Below are 23880 nucleotides of genomic sequence, written 5' to 3' on the forward strand. Positions count from 1 at the left end.
AAATACAGTGCCCAAGGTCCAGAGTTCAAGCCCACTGCCGAAAAAAATGTGGAAAAGGGTTTTTATTATTCTGTCCTCAATTTCAGATACTGGTAATGTTAAGTTATTGATTGACTTTAGCCAATGAAGTGTGAAATTTAAGATAGTTCCTTACGTCGAGTGGAAAATAATTTGGCAGTTATAGGGAATGAAAAATAGGAGTTAAACAGCATATATTGAAGAGCAGTGGCAGTGGGTTCAGAGATGGGACAGAGGTAAACACGTTAGACATATTTTAGACAGAACATGTGGCTGTGAATGTGGTTTAGTGTTAGAGTGCTTGCTTAGCATGAATGAAGCCCTGGGTTCAATTAATCAGTACCACATAAACAGAAAAAGCCAGAAGTGGCACTGTGCGTAGGGTGCTAGCCTTGTGCAAAGCAGCAGCTCAGTGACAGTGCCCAGGACCTGAGTTCATTCCCCAAGATTGCCAAAAAATAAAAAAAAAAACATGTTAATAATGCATTTGGGAGGGATCCGGAAGCAAATTCCGCGCTGAATTTTTCCTCTATTTCAAAATGAAGACATCATTCCAGAAAGAAAAATGGGGCATAAAACTGGTCCAGAAAGAACATATCTTATGAAGAAATACAAGATATTTTTTACTGCAACTGTCCTGTAGAGATTATCCATTAGATATAATGGTGACTTGTAACAGCACAAGAGCTCGTTGTAATAGCACGAGTGCTAGCTAAGATTTTGTACGGGTACTGGTCCTGAGCCTTAATAAGGCTCTAGTTGCTATTCCTATATTTTCTCTCAAGAATACTACTATATTACTTAAGCCACAGCTCCATTTTTGACTTTTTTTGGTGATTAATTGGAGAAAAGAGTGTCATGGACTTTTCCTGGCTCACCTGGCTTAACAATGTTATCCCCAAATCTCAGCATTCTGAAGAGCTAAGAATACAGTTGAGAACCATTTGCACGAAGAGAAGCATTTCTTTTTCTGTGAAAGGAATTAAGAATACAGATTCTTTAGGAATACTCACCCTCAGTAATAAGTAAATCACCAAGAACAGTTCCCATGAATACACACACACACACACACACACACACACACACACACACACACACACACACACACACACAAGCACATACACAAAACCACATAAGCATCTCAGGGTTCTGTTTCTCTTTCCCCAAAAGAATAGCATATTCTAAGGGGCAAACTGTGGTGTCACAGGCCTGTAAATCCAGATATTGGGATGTAGAGGTATAGGAGGATTGGGTACTGAGGGTGGCTTGATTGAAGTTAGCACAAGACCCTATATAAAAAGCAAACTAAAAAATAAAAAGGGTTGGGAGCATGCAGGCTCAACTGGTACCATATCTGCCTTGTAAGTGTAAGGCCCTCAGTTTAATCCTCAGTTCCATGAAAACATAGAAAGAATAGCATCTAAGTTCATTTGGTCATTTAACAAAATCCTTGAAGCTGTATATTTCATAAGGAATAAAAGGTCTATTTCAATCACAATAGCAGTGGCTGGAAAGTCTAAATCACATGGTAGCACATGGGACAAGTTCCCCTAGGTGCATCATATCACAGAGCTTCTCCGCATCATGACATGTGCTAGAATGACAGGGAGTAAGGGGCATAGATTGATTTCAAAAACTTAACAGTGACACTGTTAGTCCCTTGAAAATTGATGAGATGGCATTAATCCATTTATGACTGAAACTTCTCTTAAAAGTTCCACCTCCTTATATTGCTACATTGAGAATTTAAGGTTCAGTGTGAATTTTGATGGTGACAGACCATCACCACGCTTCTGACAGAAGCAAGTGAGACCATTGGAAGCTGAGGACATTCATACAACTAGGCACCTGGGACAATTACTTCGGTCTCATTGATGCTGATATTTGCTGTGTTTGGGGCCATCTCACAGCCAGGATCCAACGAGTACATGTCTGTTCGATGCGCCAGCTTCAGTTATGCTGACTGTGATATAAACTGCTACACAACACAGAGAACAAGGATGGAGATGGGCAAAAGAATAGAGGTTTCACATTTTTCATGATAATTAACATTAATAGATTTATGTAAGTAAGTCATTAGAAAGCTCTATGTCATTACAAAATACTTACATAGAGCCATTTAATAACTACTATATGACCTGGAATGATACTTTGTAGAGCAGCCTGTTTACACAAAATACACACAGTCCTATGAACACAAAAGATGGAAAAGAAAATAAGCACTGGCCTAAAAAATTAATTGTCAACCTCAGAGTCAAAGCGGATACCTTGAAAACATTACTGGAAGAAACAAGAGAAACCCTAGGTCTCCTTGGCAAAACAGGCCGAAATGTTCTTAATAGAGACCCAGAAACACAACTTCAAAGAACAGTTGCACAAATGGGATTGCATGAAAGTTCAGAGCTTCTGCATGGCATAAGACATAGCTAGCAAAATCAATAGAAATCCTATGGATTAGGAGAAGGTCTTTACTAGCCATACAATAGACATGGGTTTCATATCTAAAATATGCTTGGAACTCAAAAAATGAAATTCCCCAACAACAAATCATCAAAGACACAACTACCTGATAAAAATAAGTGGGCTAAAGACTTGAAGTGAAACTTCTCTGAAGAGGAAATAACAATGGCCAATAGACACATGAAGGAATGTTCAACTTCTCCAGCCCTAAAAGAAATGCAAATCAAAACAACATTGAGATTCAAACTTACACCTGTTAGAATGGGTATAACAACAGATGCTGGAGGGGATATGGCCGAAAGGAAACCCTACTGCATTGTTGGTGGGAGTGTAAAACTTGTTCAGCCACATTTGAAAGCAGTATGGAGGTTCCTCAAAAGTCTCCACATAGAGTTCCCCTATGATCCAGCAATCCCACTTTCGGGCATTTACACAAATGATCACAAACAAGGTCATACTAAAGTTACCAGCACAAGTATGTTTATTGCAGCATAATTTAACATAGCTAAGATATGGAACCAATCCAGATGCCCCTCAGTAGATGAATGGATCAAGAAAATATTATATATATATATATATATATATACATGCATATATATACGTATATTAATTCTATGTCTTCATCAGAAAGAATGATATCTTCCAATTTGTTAGGAAATGGAAAAACTTGGAAAAAAGTATGTTAAGTCAAGTAAGGCATGCCCAAAGAAACAGGTCCCATGGTTTATCTTATTTACAATAACTAGTATATGACTAGGACAAGCAGAAATGTTCCAAATCTATGTACATGTGATCAGATACGATGAAGTTAAGTGAAATGAACCCCAAGATAGGGACACAAGTGGTTTTTCCTTTCTTGCTATTGTTTCTAATGTATTTATAAGGTACCATGTGATTTTTGATTGTGTTGTACGTTCCTCCCCCCACAGTAAAACCCCTGTATTCACTGTATTTGATTCTGGTGCCTTGCATCTTGTATATACACTTCTCTAATTTGGGAGGTTAAAGGAAAACAGAATATGCTTAAATAGATATACAGGTTGACCCATTGTAAAAATGCGATGTACAAGAAAGTACGTTAAAGACGAACTTTTCAACTTCAGAGGTAGGTGGAGTAGTTGTGGAGGTGGGAGGGAAGGGATCGTGGAGAAAAACAAAGGAGGAGGCAATAATGCTTGGTAGGAAATGTACTCGTTACCTTGCTCATTTAACTGTAACCCCTCTATAGAGTATTTTTACAATAAAAGACTTAAAAATAAATTTAGTGTATGGTTATGGGTTAGTATTAGGACTTGAACTTATGGGCCTTCCACTTACTTTCACGCTTCCAACTGATATCTATATTTGTCTTTAATATTTTATTAATCTTTTTTCAAGGAAAAATCAAATAACAGTGTCCCCTAATTATTGTATAAAATAAATTTTGGAAATTTTACACTGTTAATTGATTTTTGTTACATTCATCATTCTATTGTCTTCAAGTTTCTAGTATTTCTTGGAAGTTAAAGACAGGCTCTCTGCTGCATTTATTAGGAAATCTTTTACCTGGTTCTGGTCTATAATCCCAGCTCCTAAGGAGGCTCAGATGAGGAGAACGTTGGCTTGAAGCAAAAACAGAGAATTCCATGAAACTGCATCTCCAAAATTATATATATTTATTCACATATAATTACATGTAATATATCTAATATGTAATATATTTGTGAGATATATACATAAATACATACTATATATCTGCAGGAGATGGGCACACTATAAAAATAGAAGGCTATGATTTAATTTCAGTGCTGTCATTCTGCTTTGGCATTTTTTTAAAATAAAAAATAGATGACCATGATTTCATTTAATGTCCTGTCCAATATCATTTTGTTTATACCAGGCAGGCTGTACCTCATATCACACATGAGTGCAAAAATAATAGGGATTAGTGCATTACATATTGACTCATCAGGACATAAGAAACATTCCTCAACTTGGTTGAGCCAATCTCCATTTTTTTTCTATACTGTGCCTCTGCTTTGGGTCTGCAGTTTACAGTTTCAAGATGATATTTTGTCTTTTTGGGTACAGGTGAATGGAGAAATGTATGTGACCTCCAAGACAATTACCTGTATATGGCTAAAATTCATATATTCAAATGGAAAATTTGCCATCCTCATAGAATACAAATGAGACTCTCAAGCACCAGATGTCTACTTTGTAGCCACTGTAATTTTCATGCAGAAATATTTTATAGGGAAAAAATTAATGTATGGAATATGTCCTTCAGCAACTATTCTGGGGACATCCTTATGCTCATACCAAAGTCATTGACCTTCACATTGCCTTTGTCATCCAACACGATGTTGTTGGGTTTAATGTCTCAGTGTTCATTTCTATATTCGTTAAAGTAATGCACAGTCCTCAAAATCTGTCTGAACAATCATCTGACTTCATTCTTGAATAAGTGGTAAGATTTTCACATTTATCTTAGAAGGTCTCTGGATTTCCAGTTCCACTGCAAGGTATAGGTGCTCATCCTTCTCCCTCACCTGGTATGACCTGATCATGTGTGGGTGATAGAAAATCTTAATAATGTCCATCTCATTTAAAAATTTTTTGTGGGTCCTGGGGCTTGAAATCTGGGCCTGGGCACTGTCGCTGAGCTCTTCAGCTTAAGGCTAGCACTCTACCACTTGAGCTACAGCATCACTTCTGGCTTTTTCTGTTTATGTGGTGCTGAGGAAATGAACTCAGGCCTCATGCATGTAAGGCAAACATCTAACACTGAGCCACCTTCCCAGCCTCTCCATCTCATTTTTAAACTGAAAATTGTTGAACTCTCCCTTCAGGATTACTTTTACTATCACCCCAGTGTCTATGAGGTGGTGCTGGGGCAACTTTACATATCCATAGCTACCATAGTCAGTGATCTCCTCCTTCACACTGTATTGTTCAGGGAAAATCTTCTCCTGCCATAGCCAATTATCTTCTCCATACTGTCTTGTTCAGTGAAAATCTCCTTCTCTGAGGAGCTTGAGGATAATTCACTCTGTTCTTCCATCTTTCTGCTAAGATGGCAAGGAGTAAATCTACGTAAACTTAGCTAAGAAAATAAAAAACCCAGAGCAATAAACAAAAGAAAATACCCAAACTCAAAGAAAACATAGCCCCCCTCCAAAAAAAAAAAACACTCAAAATCGTCAATGTAGCACTGAATCTAGTAGGTCACCAGGAACTCCCAGCACTGTCATGGAATGCAGAGACTACTCACAATGGCTGCAATGGACCAATCACAGCTTGGCATGAACCCACTGGATCTTTTGGTCTTGAGCCTGGAGGACTTTTGCCAAGATTCCTACAGGGACGTGAGTGATGCCACTGCTGCTGCCATGACAGTGTTGCAGGAATTTCAAGTGCATCAGAAAGTGTATTCTTTTCTTGGTGGCTTCCAGGTCCTAGTGTTTGCTCCCAAAGATTTTGTCCTTGAGTAGTATCCATGTCCTCATGTCTGCTCCTGCTAGAACTCTGGCCATGTGCAGGAGTCAAACATACACCAATCAGTGGCTTACATTCACTATTTGTGCAGGTCTTGGAACTTGCTCCAACAATCTAAAAACAAAATTGATTCCCATGTATTTCTAGGTCATGGGGCACATGACAAAGTATCCAATTGGAAACTTTCACTAAAGTGGATACAGATTTTTTTTTACTTTGACAATAAAGGGAAAATTCAAACTAGTTAAGGCACAGCAGGTGTCCCTATTTGTTGAATTATAACCCTCTTTGCACAACTGCTTAAAATAAGCTTAAAATCTTTATTTGTTATGGAGTTTATTTATTGTTGGCACCATAAAATAAATCATTTCTGGTCTTTAAAAGGTTGTATTATCCGTATGCACTTTGGTGTCTTCTAAATGGAATCCAAGACGAGTCCCATAGCTTTAGAGTAGAAGTAAAACAATATCACATTCAACAATAACATGTGGTTGCAAGAAGGCAGGTAGTATCAGCCTACTGTAAAGTGACTATTGCCAGGATTAATCCTCTGTAGAAACTCTTTTTTCTTTTTAAAATTTACTGATAAAACACACCCGTGTATTAATGGCAATGCATTACTACTTTAATACAAATTAGGCATGTTCTCTATTCAACTCAGTGAATTTTGACAACTATTTAATTATGTAATGCAGTCCACTTATAAAGTCAATAGGTTGGCACTTTTGTCATTTCCATTAAAATGCGAAGAATCTAAGACCAAGAAAGTTTTATACTTAGGTGGGTCATGGAAGTGGCTGTTTTCTCACTTGGAATTTAAATCCAGTAGGATACTTCATGGCATCCATAATCGAAAAAGCTGCTCTAACTTTTGGCTCTTAAAGACCTCATCAATTTACTCAAGATATTCAATGTCCTTTTCTTTGAATCTAGGATGACTGATGTCAAAAGAATAGTGGTATCACCTCAGAATCATCTGATACTGTAGCAAAATGCCCTATTCCATACACCTCCCTGAAGCAGGTTATTAACATCTACAGGAGTGAGAAAAAAGAGAGCATCATCATTTTTCATGTTAGTTTCTTATCAAAGAGTTGACATCAGAATCCTTGAAATCCATAAGATTGTGTGTTGATATGTTCAAAATGAAGAACAAGGAATGCAGTAGGGAATTTGTGGTAGAATCCCTGCTCAGAAAATTGGAAGTCCTCAGCTTGAACTCTCCTACTGCCAAAACCATGAGTCTTCCTTTAGAGATAGAGGTATAGCTGTGCATTTCAATTCCATTGTGATTCTATAACAAAATTCCTTTAGACCAGCTCCCAATAGCTTAGAGCAAGTTATTTGTACTCAACGGAAATTCTGAAGGACCAGATCTAGAACCCAGAAAATTCAATTTACTGAGAGTTCAACTTCACCAAGGCTTTAATGTGCTCCCTTGTTGTTGCATACTCACATGGTGGACAGGCAAGAAACTTATTTAAAAGAAAAAAAATACAGCTGACAGACTTCTTCCCACCATCCAGATGAAGTTTAATTTGTTTCAGATCTCTATTATTTCTTCTGTCATGTCCCTCCTCCTCTTGTTTTTTAGAGGACTGGCCTTGAACACTTGAACCCCCAAAGACTGAATGTTTGTATGCCAAGTATATACTACCAAAATCATATGTTCTTACTTCTCTTTTGGGAGTAAACCACTTACTTGGCCCAAACCATATGCTTTATTGTTCTTCGTGTATATTTTTTTTTAAATTTTTGGTCTGTTATGCATTTTCCACCTGCCTTAACAAGGATCCTTCACATATAATAGGCAAATACTCTACCACTTAGTTACAAATTCCCTGCATAGATTTTTTTTAGTTTTAAATGTTTTTTCTATTGGTAAAATACTGTACAGAGGGGTTACAGTGTCATGAGCATGGTAATGAATACATTTCTTATCAAGCATTGTTGCCTCCTCCTGTTTTTTCCCTACCATCCCTTCCCTTACATCTCCACAACTACACTCCCCCCACCACCTAAATGATAAAACTTGTTTGAGATGTACAAGATTTTTTATTTCTTTATTGGTTGACTTCATGTTAAACTAACATACTGAAAACATGTAAATATGTAAACCTGTAAACATGTTTGTATATTTATGTAGACTACCATGCACCTTCCTCACAAACTACAGTGTTTGCCTTTCATTGCAATCTCCTCCTCCTCCTCCTCCTCCTCCTCCTCCTCCTCCTCCTCCTCCTCCTCCTCCTCCTCCTCCTCCTCCTCTTCCTCCTCCTCCTCCTCCTCCTCCTCCTCCTCCTCCTCCTCCTCCTCCTCCTCCTCCTCCTCCTCCTCCTCCTCCTCCTCCTCCTCCTCCTTCTTCTTCTTCTTCTTCTTCTTCTTCTTCTTCTTCTTCTTCTTCTTCTTCTTCTTCTTCTTCTTCTTCTTCTTCTTCTTCTTCTTCTTCTTCTTTCTTTTCAGTTAAAAATATCAACTGTTTTGTCAAATTCCATCATTGATAACAAACTTCTCTCTTGATTGCATCAGAAATACCTCCGCTATTTTTTAAAGAATATCGTAGTTGGAGAGTTCTGGGAAGGTGGCAGAGGAGAAGTTGTAGGCTAAACAAGCTTTCGCATAGAAAGCAATTTTAGCGTTCCAGTGAACAGTCCTAGGCCAGAGAATCACACCAAGTGTGCCATCACAGGACAGAGAGTTAGGCCAGAGAGGGAAAATCCAGGCAAGGAGATAGATCTGAGCACTTGCTAGCTGCCACCACTATGGTGGCAGTGGCATCGGCTGCTGCAGCTGCCATAGCTACCATACCTGCAACACAGAGAGTCCGGGACTTAGGCCCCAGACTTGGCTGGTGAGCAGATTCTATTCAACACAAGCAAGGACTGACAAGGAGCAGAAAACTTCATCTTGCAGTTCGCAGACCAGAGAGGACCCAGGAACCAAGACTCAGTGTGAGTAGAAGCCTGACATCCTCAATCCTTCTCAGGGAGCACACACTACCAGAGATCTCCATCTTTGAGACTGACAAAGGCCTGGCTGAGCAGCTAGCTCCAACTCAGGCCTTGAAAGAAAACAAAAGTAATTTAGCAGGACACAGAGCCATAACCTGACCTGCCAGGCTCAGCTCAACCCAGGGAAAAGTCACCCAGCTCAGGCCGACAGCCCCAGGAGTGGGTTTCTTCACTGGGTAAACAGAGCCAGAGACTTCCCCCCGCCTACAGCAGCCTTGACAATGAATTGAAATTCAGAAACCATAAACCCTGAGAATGGCTCCAGGCGGGTCTCTGTGAGTGTGTCAGAAGCTAGCCCCTCAGAGAAAAGCTACTTTTTGCTGAAAGATCTCAACTCTACCCAGAACCTAGCCTCATCACAGCATCTCCAAACTAGAGGAAACAGCCACCTCCCTCTTTTGTGAAACTCAAAACAGATCTTCTTCCCATTGAAGTAGCGTGGGAGGAGGATCACAAAATCCTGGGTAAAGCAGAGTATTTTTCTGCCTGCTCAAACTAACTGACTTAAGAAACCAATTAAGCCACAGGAAAACCAAACACCACAAGCATACCAGATACTCCTACTAGAGACTGGTTACGGACACAAGGCATATACAGGATCTCCCCCCACCAAAAAAAATCAAAGAATTTTTTGAACCTTTTATAAAAATGTTTTTTCTAAAACTTTTCTTTAATTTTTAATTTTTAACTTTAAAAATTGTTTTCTATTAATTTTTTTCTTCCTATTATAATTTTTATTTTAGGGGTATAAGTGTGTGCTCTTTTTTCTTTTTTTCCATTTTTGTTCTTTTTCTTTTTTTAAAACTTTTTTGTTTAGCTCTAGTTAGCTTTTGATCCACTTTTTTTCTCTCCTTCTCATTCTTTTCACCTTTTCTTCTCGTTTGTTCTTCTTTGCATAACTTAATTGCTATTCTGCTAATCTTCAGATATACCCGTATTCGATTATTACAGCTTGTCCCCCATTTTGTACAGAATTTATTATCAGAATTTATTATCCAGAATTTATTACTCAATTCAAAACCTTTTAGACTTAAATGCTTTAATATCAGTACTACTTCTTTATATCTATATATTTTAAGCATTTTTCTTTTTAAGTGTTTCATGTCTCCTTTCTATTCCTACCCTTATCTTACCCTATCCACATTCTTCTATGAATATTACATTGTTAATTTTGCATAATTTTTAAATGTTTAACTTTTTAATTTTTAATATTTGTTTTTCTATTTTTTCGTCTCTTTTTTTCTCTTTCTCTTTTTTTCTCTCCCTCTGCTATCATTCTATCGAACCTTTTTCCCGCTTTGAGATTATGACTTAGTTAAGTTAACTCACCCTCTGCCTTTCTACATCCCTCTATTCCTATTTTTATACACATCTCTCCCTAAACCTAATAATTTCTGGTTTGCTAAATTCTCCTTTGCAGTTCGTATCCCATTAACATATAGTTATTTGATGCTGAATAAATATATCTGTTCAACTAGAGTTTATCAGCAGACTTTTGACTGTACAACTCCAGACTTTGGTTGATGCTTACCTTAAGATTGTGTTCTAAGCCGGGCGCCGGTGGCTCAAGCCTGTAATCCTAGCTACTCAGGAGGCTGAGATCTGAGGATCGCGGTTCAAAGCCAGCCCGGGCAGGAGAGACTGTGAGACTCCTATCTCCAATAAACCACCAGAAAACCAGAAGTGGCGCTGTAGCTCAAGTGGTAGAGCGCTCGCCTTGAGCTGAAGAGCTGAAGGACAGTGCCCAGGCCCAGAGTTCAAGCCCCACGACCGACAAAAAAAAAAAAAAAAAAAAAAAAAGATTGTGTTCTAGCACATAACTGGTGTTACTTTCATCCCAAATGGGCAGAGCAAGCCGGAAAAACACAAGAAAAATGGCAAGTCCAGGTATCTCAACTCCCACTCATGATAATTAGGGGATAGAACAGATAATGAATAACCCATGGGAGAAGACCCAAAAGCTCTACAAACACTACTGGTAAACAGGGTAAATGAAAAGTATGAAAACCTGCAAAAGACTCTCTATGAACTTTATAGGGAGAGAGAGGAGGCACACCATAGGTAAATAGAGGAATATCATGAGTGTGAGGAAACTATTCGAAGATTGATACAAGAATTGTGTGAGCAGCTCGAGAATACTCAAAGAGAAAAAAAGGAATTGCGTGAGCATGTTGAGGACACTCAAATAGAGTTACAGGAATCAGGTGAACGTGAGGAAGCTAAACAAAGAGCAATACAAGAATTGACAGAGTGGGATGAGAATACAGAAAAATAACTAAAGACATTCATGGAATCCATAAACAGAGACCTGAAAGTAATCAGGGAGATCAGAATGGGAATGCTGAATGGAACCCAAAAGTAGGACTGGGAGTCCAAGGAAACCATAACCATTAATTAAGTGATTTGAGAATAAAGACTGAACTCCAAATTAAGGAAGTAAAGAAGTTCATATGAGATCTAAAACAAAGCTCCAACAAAGAATCTGAAGTCATCAAAGACAACCAATTAGAAGAAAAACGAATAAATAAAAAAAAGTAGGAAGTCTTGATAGTAGGTTACACCATGCAGAAGATCAAATCTCAGGAATTGAAGACAGCCTACATACTATAGAGAAAAAAACATACAACCATCCAAGACAAATCCAAGAAATATGATAGACATATTCAACACTTGGAAGACACCATCAGAAGGCCTAATCTGAGGATAATGCGTGGAGAGGAGCACCTAGAAACAGAAGTTAATGGTCTAGGAAATTGTTTAAGAGGATCCTAGCAAAGAAATTCCCAAACATGAAAATATAGGCCTATTCAGATACAAGAAGCTTTTAGAACTCCAAATAATCCAGACCGGAACAGGACATCCCTCCATCACATTATAATCCGTACAGGATCAATTCAGACCAAGGAAAAGATCCTTAAAGCTGTCAAGGTGAAAAGATCAATCACTTATAAAAGGAAACCAATTAGAATCTCCTCAGATTTCTCAGCCGAGACAATTAATGCCAGAAGAACCTGGAATGATGTATGCCATGCCCTAAAGACAAACATTTATCAACCAAGAATACTGTACACAGCTAAACTCTCCTTCATAACCGAAGCTCAAATAAAAACCTAAGAAAAATTGAAACAATGTATTTCCACCAAACCAATTCTCCAAAGATTCTTAAAGATGTCCTACACATAGAAAACCAACAAGACCACAATTAAGGCCAAGCAAATGCACCCAGAACCTAGTTACCACAGCCCCCAAGAAGGTGAATAAAATGGCTGGAACTCCCAAATACCTCTCAGTCCTATCTCTTACCATTAAAGGGCTTACCTATGCAATTACGGGACATAAACTGTGTACTTGGTTTAAAAAGCAACATCCTTCTATCTGCTGCTTTCAGGAGTCACAACTTGCCCATAAAAACAAACACATTTTCAATGTGAAAGGCTGGAACAAAATCTACCAAGCAAATGGCCCCCATAAACAGGCGGATGTTGCAGTCCTAATGTCAGGTAAAATACACTTCAAATTAAAATTAGTAAGAAGAGATAAAGAAGGTCGCTATATACTAATTAAGGGATCTCTTCTTCAGGAGGATATTACAATTCTAAATATCTATTCGCAAACAACGAGCACCTAAATTAATCCAAGATACACTACTTTCCCTCAAATCCCACACAGATCCAAAGACATTAATTGTTGGGGATGTTAACACACCACTTTCCCCACTAGATAGTTCAACTCGGCAAAACCTCAACAGAGAAACCACAGATCTAAACAACTGCATAGATCAACAAGATTTAACAGACATCTACCGATGATTTCACACAACATTATCAGAATACACGTTTTTCTCAGCAGCACATTGAACATTTTTAAAAATAGACCACATTTTAGACCAAAAAGGAAACTTCCCCAAATTCAAAATCATTGAACTTTTCCCTTATACACTCTCAGACCACAAGGGAATAAAAATAGAACTCAACACCAAAAGCCACCAAAGTCCTGTAACACATGGAGGATGAACAACACAAAGTTGAATCACGAGTGGGTCATGGAAGAGATTAGAAAGGAAATTCAAATCTTCAGGATAGTCAACAAAAAAGAACATACAAACTACCAGCTCCTCTGGGACACAGCAAAGGCAGCACTCAGGAGGAAGATTATATATCTAAGTTCCTAGATCAACAAATTGGAGAGATCTGAAACCAACAATTTAATCAGGCATCTGAGCCTCACTGAGAAAGAGCAGCAAAATAAAACCCAATCAAGTAGACAGAAAGACATAATTAAAACTTATTCAGAATTAAATGAATTAGAATTAAAAAAAAACGAGAAATAATCAATAAAAAAAAGGGTTAGTTCTTCGAAAACATCAACAGAATTGACAGACCTTAACAAATCTTATCAGAAAAAGAAGAGAACACTCCCAAGTAAATAAACTCAGAGATGAGAATGGAAACATCACCACAGAAACAACCAAGATTCAGAACATTATAAGGGAATATTTCTCAAAACTTTATGCTAATAATTTTGAGAACATGGCAGAAATGGACCATTTCTTAGCAAATATCGACATTCCAAAACTAAACCAAGATGAGTTAAACCATCTTAACAGGCCCATATCAAGTATTGAAATAGAAACAGCAATTAGACACCTCCTATCTAAGGAAATCCCAAGACCAGATGGATATACAGCGGAATTCTACAAGGCATTAAAAGCAGAGCTCACACCAATGCTCCGTCAACTCTTCAATGAAATTGAAAGAGAAAGTTCACAACCGAACTCATTCTGTGAAGCCATCACAACACTCATCCCAAAACCAGGCAGTTACTCATCAAAGAAAGAGAACTATAGACCCATTTCTTTGATGAACATTAATGCAAATCTTCTCAACAAAATTTTTACCAAACAACTTCAACAATTCCTCCAAAAAATCCTACACCACGATCAAACTGGATTCATTTCAGGGATGCAAAGCTGGTTCAATATACACATCAACAGGAGCAAGGGTAAGAACCACATGATTATCTCAGTAGATGCAGAAAAAGCATTTGACAAGATCCAACACCCCTTTATGATGAAGGTTCTGGAAAATTTAGGACTCCATGGAACATTCCTCGATAAAATAAAGGCTGTATATAACAAACCTACAGCCAGCATTGTACTTAATGGTGAAAAATTAAAGCCATTTCCTCTTAACTCAGAAATGAGACAAGGATGTCCACTCTCTCCACTGCACTTCAATCTAGTATTAGAATAACTACCTACAACAAAAAGACAAGATGCAAACATAAAGGAGATCTAAATAGGGAAAGAAGAAATAAAACTCTCCGTCTTTGCAGTTGACATAATCTTGTATTTAAGGAATCCCACAGACTCCACTCCCAAATTACTCAAGCTGATTCAAAACTTTGGCAAAGTAGCAAGGTATAAAATTAACCCTCAAAAATCAATCGCTTGAGGATTTGTTGTTGGGTGGTTTAATTTTTTGAGTTCCAAGTATATTTTAGATATGAGACCCTTGTCCGTTGTATGGCTAGTAAAGATCTTCTCCCAATCGGTGGGCTTTCTATTGATCTTGCCAGCTATGTCATTTGCCCTGCAGAAGCTCTGCAATCTTATGCAATCCCATTTGTCCAACCTTTCTTTGATTTGTTGTGCTTCCGGGTCTCTATTCAGAAAATTTCGACCTGAGCCAAGGAGACCTAGGGTTTCTCCTATTCCATCCTGTAATGTTTTCAGAGTGTCTGCTTTGAGTTCAAGGTCTTTGATCCATTTGGAGTTGATTCTGGTGCAGGGTGATATATAAGGATCTAGCTTTAGTTTTCTACATGTAGTTAACCAATTTTGCGAGCACCATTTACTGAAGAGGCTGTCTTTCTTAAATAAGTGGGCGAAAGACTTAAAGAGAAGCTTCTCTGAAGAAGAAAGAAGGATGGCCAATAGACACATGAAGAAATGTTCAACATCCCTACCCATAAAAGAAATGCAAATCAAAACAACATTGAGATATCACCTCACTCCAGTTAGAACAGCAAAAATCAAGAACTCTAACAACAACAGATGCTGGAGGGGATGTGGACAGAAAGGAACCTTACTTCATTGTTGGTGGGAATGTAAACTTGTTCAACCACTTTGGAAAGCAGTATGGAGGTTCCTCAAAAGACTTCACATAGATCTCCCCTATGATCCAGCAATCCCACTTTTGGGCATTTACCCAAATGTTTACAAACAAGACCACACTAAAGCTACCAGCACAACCATGTTTATTGCAGCATTATTTACCATAGCTAAGACATGGAACCAACCCAGATGCCCCTCAGTAGATGAATGGATCAAGAAAATGTGGTATATATACACAATGGAATTCTATGCCTCCATCAGAAAGAATGACATTTCCCCATTTGTTAGGAAATGGAAAGGTTTGGAAAAAATTATATTAAGTGAAGTAAGCCAGGCCCAAAGAAGCATAGGTCCCATGGTTTCCCTTATTTGCAATATCTAGTATAGGTATGAGTCACGCGGAAAAGGTCAGATAATGTGATGTTAGGAAAATGAACCCTTAAATATGTATTTTAATGTTTTCGTTTCTTTCATGCATGTGTTTCTAACGCATTTATAAGATTATTTCTTTGTTGCTTTGTATGTCCCTCCCCCACAGTGTAACCCCCGCTTTCACTATATTTGATGTCAGTATAACATGTGGAGGAGATGGGGACAAACAAGTCGTTTAAGGATTCAGGTGGACCTGTTGCAACAATGAGAAGTACAAAATGTCATGTCAAAACCAGCTTTACAATGTCGGTATGGGGGGGGGGGGGAGGGGGGTATAATTGGGTAGGGGGAGGGGGGTAAAATTGGGTGGGGGGAGGGGGGAGGCAGGGAAGGGAAGTGAAGGGTAAACAAAGGAGGAGGCTGCAATGCTTGGTAAGAAATGTATGCATTATTCTGCCCATGTAATTGTAGCCCCTCTGTACAGTATGTTCTCAAATAAAATAAAATACAATTAAAAAAAAATCAATCGCTTTTCTGTATGCCAACAATGAGAAAAGTGTGGCTGAGATTAGGAAATAAGCCCATAAAAATAAAATGAAATAAAAATAAAATAAAAAATAAAATACCTAGGAATTAACTTAACCAAAGAAGTGAAGGAACTCTATGATGAAAACTTTAAAAACTTGATGATGGAAATCAAAACAGAACTTAGAAAGTGCAAAAACTCCCATGATCCTGGATTGGAAAGATCAATATCGTGAAAATGGCAACACTTTCCAAGGCTATCTACAAATTCAATGGGATACCTATCAATATTCCATCCTCATTCTTTAAGGAAATAGAAGAGGCAATCCAAAAAATCATATGGAACAATAAAAGACCCCGAATAGCTAAAATGATCCTTAACAGAAAGAAGAGTGCTGGAGGAAAATCAGTACCAAATTTCAAACTCTACTACAAAGCCATAGTAATCAAAACAGCTTAGTACTGGAACAAGAACAGACTTCAGGACCAATGGAATAGGATTGGAAACCCAGAAATGAACCTACAGACCTATCGCCAACTAATTTTCAATAAGGGAGCTAAGAAAAATAGAATGGAAGAAAGACTGCCTTTTCAGTAAGTTGTGCTGGCAAAATTGTTTAACTACTTGCAGCAAACTAAAACTAGATCCTTCCATAACACCCTTCGCTAGAATCAACTCCAAATGGATCAAGGACATCGGAGTCAAAGCAGACACCCTGAAAACCATACAGGATGGAATAGGAGAAACCCTGGGATACCTTGGTGCAGGCAGAAATTTTCTTAATAGAGAGCCAGAAACACAACAAATCAAAGAAAGATTGGACAAATGGGATTGCATGTAGTGCAGAGTTTCTTCATGGCAAAGGACATAGCTAACAAGACCAATAGAAAGCCCACGGATTGGGGGAAGATCTTCACTAGCCTTACAACAGACAAGGGTCTCATATCTAAAATATACTTGGAACACAAAAAATTAAATCCCCCAAAAACAAATCTTCAAAAGAATAACTGCCCAATGAATAAGTGGGCTAAAGACTTAAAGAGAAACTTCTCTGAAGAGGAAAGAAGGATGGCCAATAGACACTTGACGTAATGCTCAAATTCCCTTGCCATAAAAGAAATGCAAATCAAAACAGCATTGAGATACCACCTCACCCCAGTTAGAATAGCTATAATCAAGAACTCTAATAACAACAGATGCTGGAGGGGATGAGGACAGGAGGGAACCTTACTGCATTGTTAGTGAGAGTGTAAACTTGTTCAACCACTTTTTAAAGCAGTATGGAGGTTCCTCAAAAGACTCCACATAGAGCTTCCCTATGACCCAGCAATTCCACTTTTGGGCATTTACCCAAATGATCACAAACCAGGCCACACTAAAGCTACCAGCACGACTATGTTTATTGCAGCCTTATTTACCATAGCTAGGATATGGAACCAACCCAGATGCCCCTCAGTAGATGAATGGATCAAGAAAATGTGGTATATGTACACAATAAAATTCTATGCCTCCATCAGAAAGAATGGAATTGCCCCATTTGTTAGGAAATGGAAAGACTTGGAAAAATTATATGAAGAGAAGTAAGTCAGGCCCAAAGAAACGTAGGTCCCATGATTTCCCTTATTGCAATAATTAGTATATGTCTGAATCAAGCAGAAAAGATCGGATAGGTTGATGTTAGGGAAATGAACCCTAAGATATGTATTCAAATTGTTTTTTTCTTTCAGGTGATTTTTTCTAACACATGTATAGGATTATTTCTTTGTTGCTTTGTATGTCCATTCCCCATATTATAACCCATGCTTTCCCTGTACTTGAGGTTGGTATAATTTGTGGAGGGGAAAGGAAAAAACAAATCTTTTATATAGGGATACAGGAGGATTCATTGCAACAATGAGATGTACAAATCGTTATGTGGAAATACGACCTTTACTACTTTGGTGGGGGGGGCAGGAGGATTATGAGAGGAGGGCGGGGGAAAGATCAGAAGGGATGGGAAGGGAAACAAATGAAGAGGTTACAATGCTTGAAAAGAAATGTACTCATTATCTTGCCCATGTAATTCTATCCCCTATGTACAGTATTTGCACAATAAAAAAACATAAAAACGAATATTGTATTTGTTTGATTGATGTTCTACATAAGCTAAAGCTATCTTCCTTGTTTCAGAGTTTTCAGTAATATTAAAAATATTAATAAATGCTTCTGTGCCAGCATCTATTGAGATTATATGGGATTTCTTCTTTACTCAGTGTGATAAATGCATTAAATTTTCTAAACTGTAACTATGTAAGTGGGGTTGCAGGTTTGTGGTAATTAACTTCATTACCATGTGTGAATCCTGTGTTAAATCTTCAGGAAAACACACACACAGGAAAAATGGAAAAAAATAAATAAACTGTCCTTCCTTGCTGATACATATTCTCTTTTGTTTAGGATTTTTCCTTTCCCTTCATAAGTAAAATTACTATAAATACATACTCGATTTGTCGTGGGGCTTATGAAATTCATTAGGAAGTGTTTCTACCTTTTTAAAATTTTCTTGAGAAGTCAAATAGATACATTGTGTGAACTGGCATATACAGATTATTCCAGCTAAGCATGGCCTATCCCCACAAAAGAAAGGAAGGAAGGAAAGATAGGAAAGAAAGAAAAAAGAAAGAAAGAAAGAAAGAAAGGAAGGTAGAAAGAAAGAAAGAAAGAAAGAAAGAAAGAAAGAAAGAAAGAAAGAAAGAAAGAAAGAAAGAAAGAAAGGAAGGAAGGAAGGAAGGAAGGAAGGAAGGAAGGAAGGAAGGAAGGAAGGAAGGAAGGATGCAAAGAAAGATAGGAAAGAAAGATAGGAAAGGAGGAAAGAAACATAGAAAAAAGAAAGAAAGAAAGAAAGAAAGAAAGAAAGAAAGAAAGAAAGAAAGAAAGAAAGAAAGAAAGAAAGAAAGAAAGAAAGAGAAAGAGAGAGAGAGAGAGAGAGAGAGAAAGAAAGAAAGAAAGAAAGAAAGAAAGAAAGAAAGAAAGAAAGAAAGAAAGAAAGAAAGAAAGAAAGAAAGAAAGAAAGAAAGAAAGACTCCTAACCAACCAAACTGAAAAACACCATTCAAATAAAAAGGCTTGGGGCATTATTGAAGTAGTAAAGGACTTGTATAAAATGGGTAATTTTCCAGGTTTGACACCTAACAATAGGGGAAAAAAGGTATTTTCTTTAACAAAATTGCCCTGGACACATTTGGTTAGTTGTTTTTTTCCCTTCTACTTTTTCTTTCCTTTACTTCGGAGACAGTTTTTCTATAATCTATATAATAACTTTCAGTCCTCCCAATTTAGCTCCTAAGAGTTGAGATTACAAGCATGTTTTCACAGCTTGCCTTGTTGGCAATTTTTTTTAAATAAATTGTATAAATATAGTATACAGAAAATTTTAAATGATGTAAAAAATTTGTATGGCCCCTCATTTCCCTACTGTTAATGGAATGTAACAGTAATATGTTTGTAAAATAAAAAAGTAACATTGGTCTATTGATATAAATTAAATTGCAACCTTTACTTCATTTTGCCAATTTTTGTCTATTTTTCTTTCCTTTTCCAGTATCTACTACTGTTGCTTTTTCCTCTACCTTTCCCCTTTCTTCATATTATCTACTCAGCTGTTCCATCAATGAGGAAAATTAAAATTAGGTTAAATACCACCATTTGCCAGGCACCAGTAACTCATGATTGTAATCATAGGTATTCAGGAAGCCCCGATCTGAGGATCACAGTTCAAAGCCAGCCTGGTCAAGAAAGTGGGAAAATCGTGAAAAAGCCAGCATTTAAAAATAACTGAATAGCTAGAATGTGGCTTAGTGGTAATGTGCTTGCCTAGAATGCATGAAGGCCTGAGATTGGTTCCTCAGTGCCAATTAAACAGAAAAAGCTGGAAATGGCGCTATGGCTTAAGTGGTAGAGTGGTCACTCGCCTTATGCAAAAGACCTTCAGGGACCCTGTCCAAGCCCTGAGCTGAAGCCCCAAAACTAACAGGACTGACAAAACTAACAAAAATGTAGCCCCCTATTGTTTTGTATGTAGTGTTCCAACTCCATGGTGCACATTATCCTTACAACAAAATCAATACAACACCACAATTTACAGTGCTCAGCATCCCCACGTGGTCATTAGCCATCATTTTGTACACCAGATGTTCAGAGTTAAGGAAGAAATATAAAGAAAGTCACAAGGAAAACCTATCTTGAGACTATACAAGAATAATATAGGTTCTAGACTATGCTTTGAGTAGATGTGTGGCTTAAAGAATCAGAAAAATGTTAGATTTTGACCTTTCTACCATAAAATTGGGGCAACCATACCTGTCCATCACTGGGATTGAAATCTAGGAATGATTGTTCTGAAAGTATAAGCCTTGCTAACCTTGGCTCCCACTGAACAGGAATATAGAGTTCACCATCAATAATGCCTGGACTCAAAGAGAGAATTCACAAATGGGATTGTCCCAAATTAAGAAGATTCTGCATGGCAAATTACATCATTAGCAATTTAAAGCGAGCCTATGGAAGGATATATTTTTGCCATGTCTACATCAGAATATACAAAGAGCTCAATGAATTATACTAGCAAAGAATTAACAACTCAATTAACAAATGGGCAAACAAGCTAAGTAGAGACTTCTCAGAGGAAATAGAATTGGCAAGTAATTACATAAAAAATGTTCAACATCTATGGCCATAAAGTAAATGCCAACCAAAACACTTGAGATGAGCTGGGAAGGTAGCTCTGTGGTAGAGTGCTTGCCTTGCAAGCATGAGGTTTGATTCCTTAACACATAAGCAGATAAAGCTGGAAGTGGTTCTGTGGCTGAAGTGGTAGTGGTCTATCCTTGAGCTGAAGAGCTGAAGGTCATTACCCAGGCTCAGAGTTCTGGTCCCACAACTGATCAAAAAAAACAACAACAAAAATAAACAACCACTTGAATTGTTGCTCTTTTTCCATCTCACTTTAGATTGATCATAAACCATTGTTGGTGGGAATGTAAACTTGTTCAACTACACGGAAAAAAAAAACACAAAACAACTAGACCTACCTTGTGGTCCAGTACTACCATTCTTGGGCATTTATCCAAAAGACTAAAAATCAGGATAAAGTAAAGCCACCTGCACTGCTATGCTTACTGTCAAGGTATAGATATAATACAAATGCCTTCAATAGATGAATGGATCAAGAAAATATGGTATATATACAAGAGTAATTTTACCCATCCATTAGAATATTTCATCATTTATAAAGAAATGGGTGGAACCTGGAAAAAAAATTTTGTGAAGTCAGGATGCATGTTTTCTCTCTTATATGGTAATTAGTTCTATATGTAAACATATAGAGTCTTGTATGCACATATACATAAATACATTTCACGAAGTACAGTATATGTTGGAAAGAATTTAAATGGTGTAATCCATTAGAAAATCTAAGAGAATAATAAAATGTATATGAGGAAACTGGCACTTGAAAAGTGGGAGGAGGTGAATGAAGTCACAATTTTCAACTCATATCCAATGAAACTAGGAAAATTGAAGAGAAAGAGTTGAGCTTCAGGGATGAGGGAGGTGATGAAAAAAGTGTCACAGATTAGGATTCATTGTACTTACAATTAAAAATGTAATTAAAAATAATTATGCCTGAGACTACCACCAATGGTTTCCATATTCACACTTCTGAGTAGCCATCCCCTTTCTAAACAACAATGAACCAACTCATCTTACTTAGAAAGGGTACCACTATGCTGTCTCTGTGAACCAAAGAATTGTAGGCAGATCAAATTAATGGTGTCCACATATGCCAAGCCATCAATATAAGGCCAGAAACCATGAAATAATTACAAGAAGTGGCAGGGGAAACACCATGGCTCCTAGAACACAGGTCCAAAGTTTCTAACTAAAGATCCAGAATCACAAGAAATCAAAGAAAGACTGGATAAACGGGATTGCATGAAACTTAAAAGAACATACCAAGCTACATACAAAGTCCATAGAATGGGTGAAGAATTCATCAGACAAGGCCTATTTTTAATAGGAAAAATCTAAATAGAGCACAAAAGATTACCCCCAATAAACCCTCAAATAACATCCCAATTGATAAATAAGGTAGTGACCTAAAGACAGACTTCTCAGAATAAGTAAGAATGGCCAATCGACACATAAAGAAATGTTCAACATCTCTGAACATAAAGGAAATATAAACCATTCAACACTGTAATTTCACCTCACTGCAGTAAGGAAGGCTAAAAAAACCACGTAAAAGTGATTAGTAAATAATGCTGTCATGGATGTGGCCAAAAGGGAGCTATATCACTGTTGGTGAGAATGTAAATTGTTCAATCAGTCTGGAGACTGATGTGAGTATTGTGGTTTGAAGTCAACTTTTGCAGAAAAGTCCATGTGTTTTTCATCTCCAATTAGCCACTAGAAAAGACATAAGTAGAGCTGTGGTGCAAATGAGTAAAGTGGTAGATTTCATTTTATCATTTCAGGGACATTATCCACATCCTGTGTTGAAGCTCCAGTATTGGCAGTGTGTGTGTGTGTGTGTGTGTGTGTGTGTGTGTGTGTGTGTGGGTGTGGGTGTGTGTTAGTCCTAATGGATTTCTGACTGCATCAAATGTTTTGGTGTATTTAAAGTATTAAGAAACAAGGTTTAAATGTCCTGTGATTTTTTTGTGTGTGTATTTCTGTGTTTGTATGTATGTGTCTATCTGGTGTAGTTGTGGGTGTGGGTGTGCGCATCTGTATGTGCATTTACTTTTTATTATGCTTGTTCTCCACCTGTTGTAACACAATTGTCAGGCTTGAATGGTGGACACTGCTGTTTAATGTTGTGACAATTTTCCAAGCATTTTTTCAACAAATGATTATTTGAATTGTTTACTGAAGGACAGAGAGGGAGTAGAACAAGATGGGGAGAAAGATGGGAGTTCTAAATCTAAGACTGAAACAGCCATATTATAGAACAAATCTGCAGAACTAGGTATAAATTAGATCCAGTGTTGTGCTGTAAGTCAGCTAGCTGTAAGAAAGCCCCTATTTGGCCATAGGTGTGGATTGTAGAAAAAAAGACAATTCAGTAAAAACATATTCAAATATTCTGTGACACTTACACAAGTTCTGGACATTACTTCCTCTTGGGCTGCTGCTGCGCAGGCCTAATATTTGATCTGAAGCAAAACGTGGAATTACAAAAGTTAAAACTCAAAGTCTATTAAACCTTGTGTAACTCCTTAGTCCACATACCTGATACTGTGACTTAGTGGGAATGGCAGAGGGCAGATTTCCAGCTATTGCAGACTTCTTCCTTAGTGAACAATGAGTCATGTGGTTCCAGCACAGAATTGGCTCAGGTCTGTGAACATGAGTGTAGAAGTTTGAATCTCCATATTGTGAATGAAAATTTTGCCTCTTACTAAGATAGCAGTTTGGGGAACCATTGGTAGCTGTGGGCAAGTCTCTTTTTAATAGCCTGTCTTTGTGCATATTTGATTTAGATAGAGGGATACATAACTAGTAGCAGTGATCACTCCAGGGTAGAACAAGAGAGCAACAGTAGAGGGACAGAAATCATACTCATGACATCTGTCATTTTATATTGCTTGAATTGACATGTTCTTCATGTATTTTAGTAATTCAAGAATAAAATTAACATTACATATAGATTTTTATATTGCCTCTTTGCTTCTGACAAAAATTATAAATGAATTTAAATGGAAATGCAGTATGGTAAGAACAGGAAAAAGGAATGGAGCAATGATCACGGGCATCTCCTGAAGTCCAATCTGGAAGCTTTATTTACCAACATTGGGGGATAAAATAACACTATGTAACAAGACTGGCCTGCCTACATTTTCTCAGCAACAAGGCAGTCCTGT

The sequence above is a fragment of the Dipodomys merriami genome, unplaced genomic scaffold (assembly GCF_024711535.1).
Source record: "Dipodomys merriami isolate MVZ:Mamm:240054 unplaced genomic scaffold, mDipMer1.0.p SCAF_620, whole genome shotgun sequence".
Taxonomy (NCBI): domain Eukaryota; kingdom Metazoa; phylum Chordata; class Mammalia; order Rodentia; family Heteromyidae; genus Dipodomys; species Dipodomys merriami.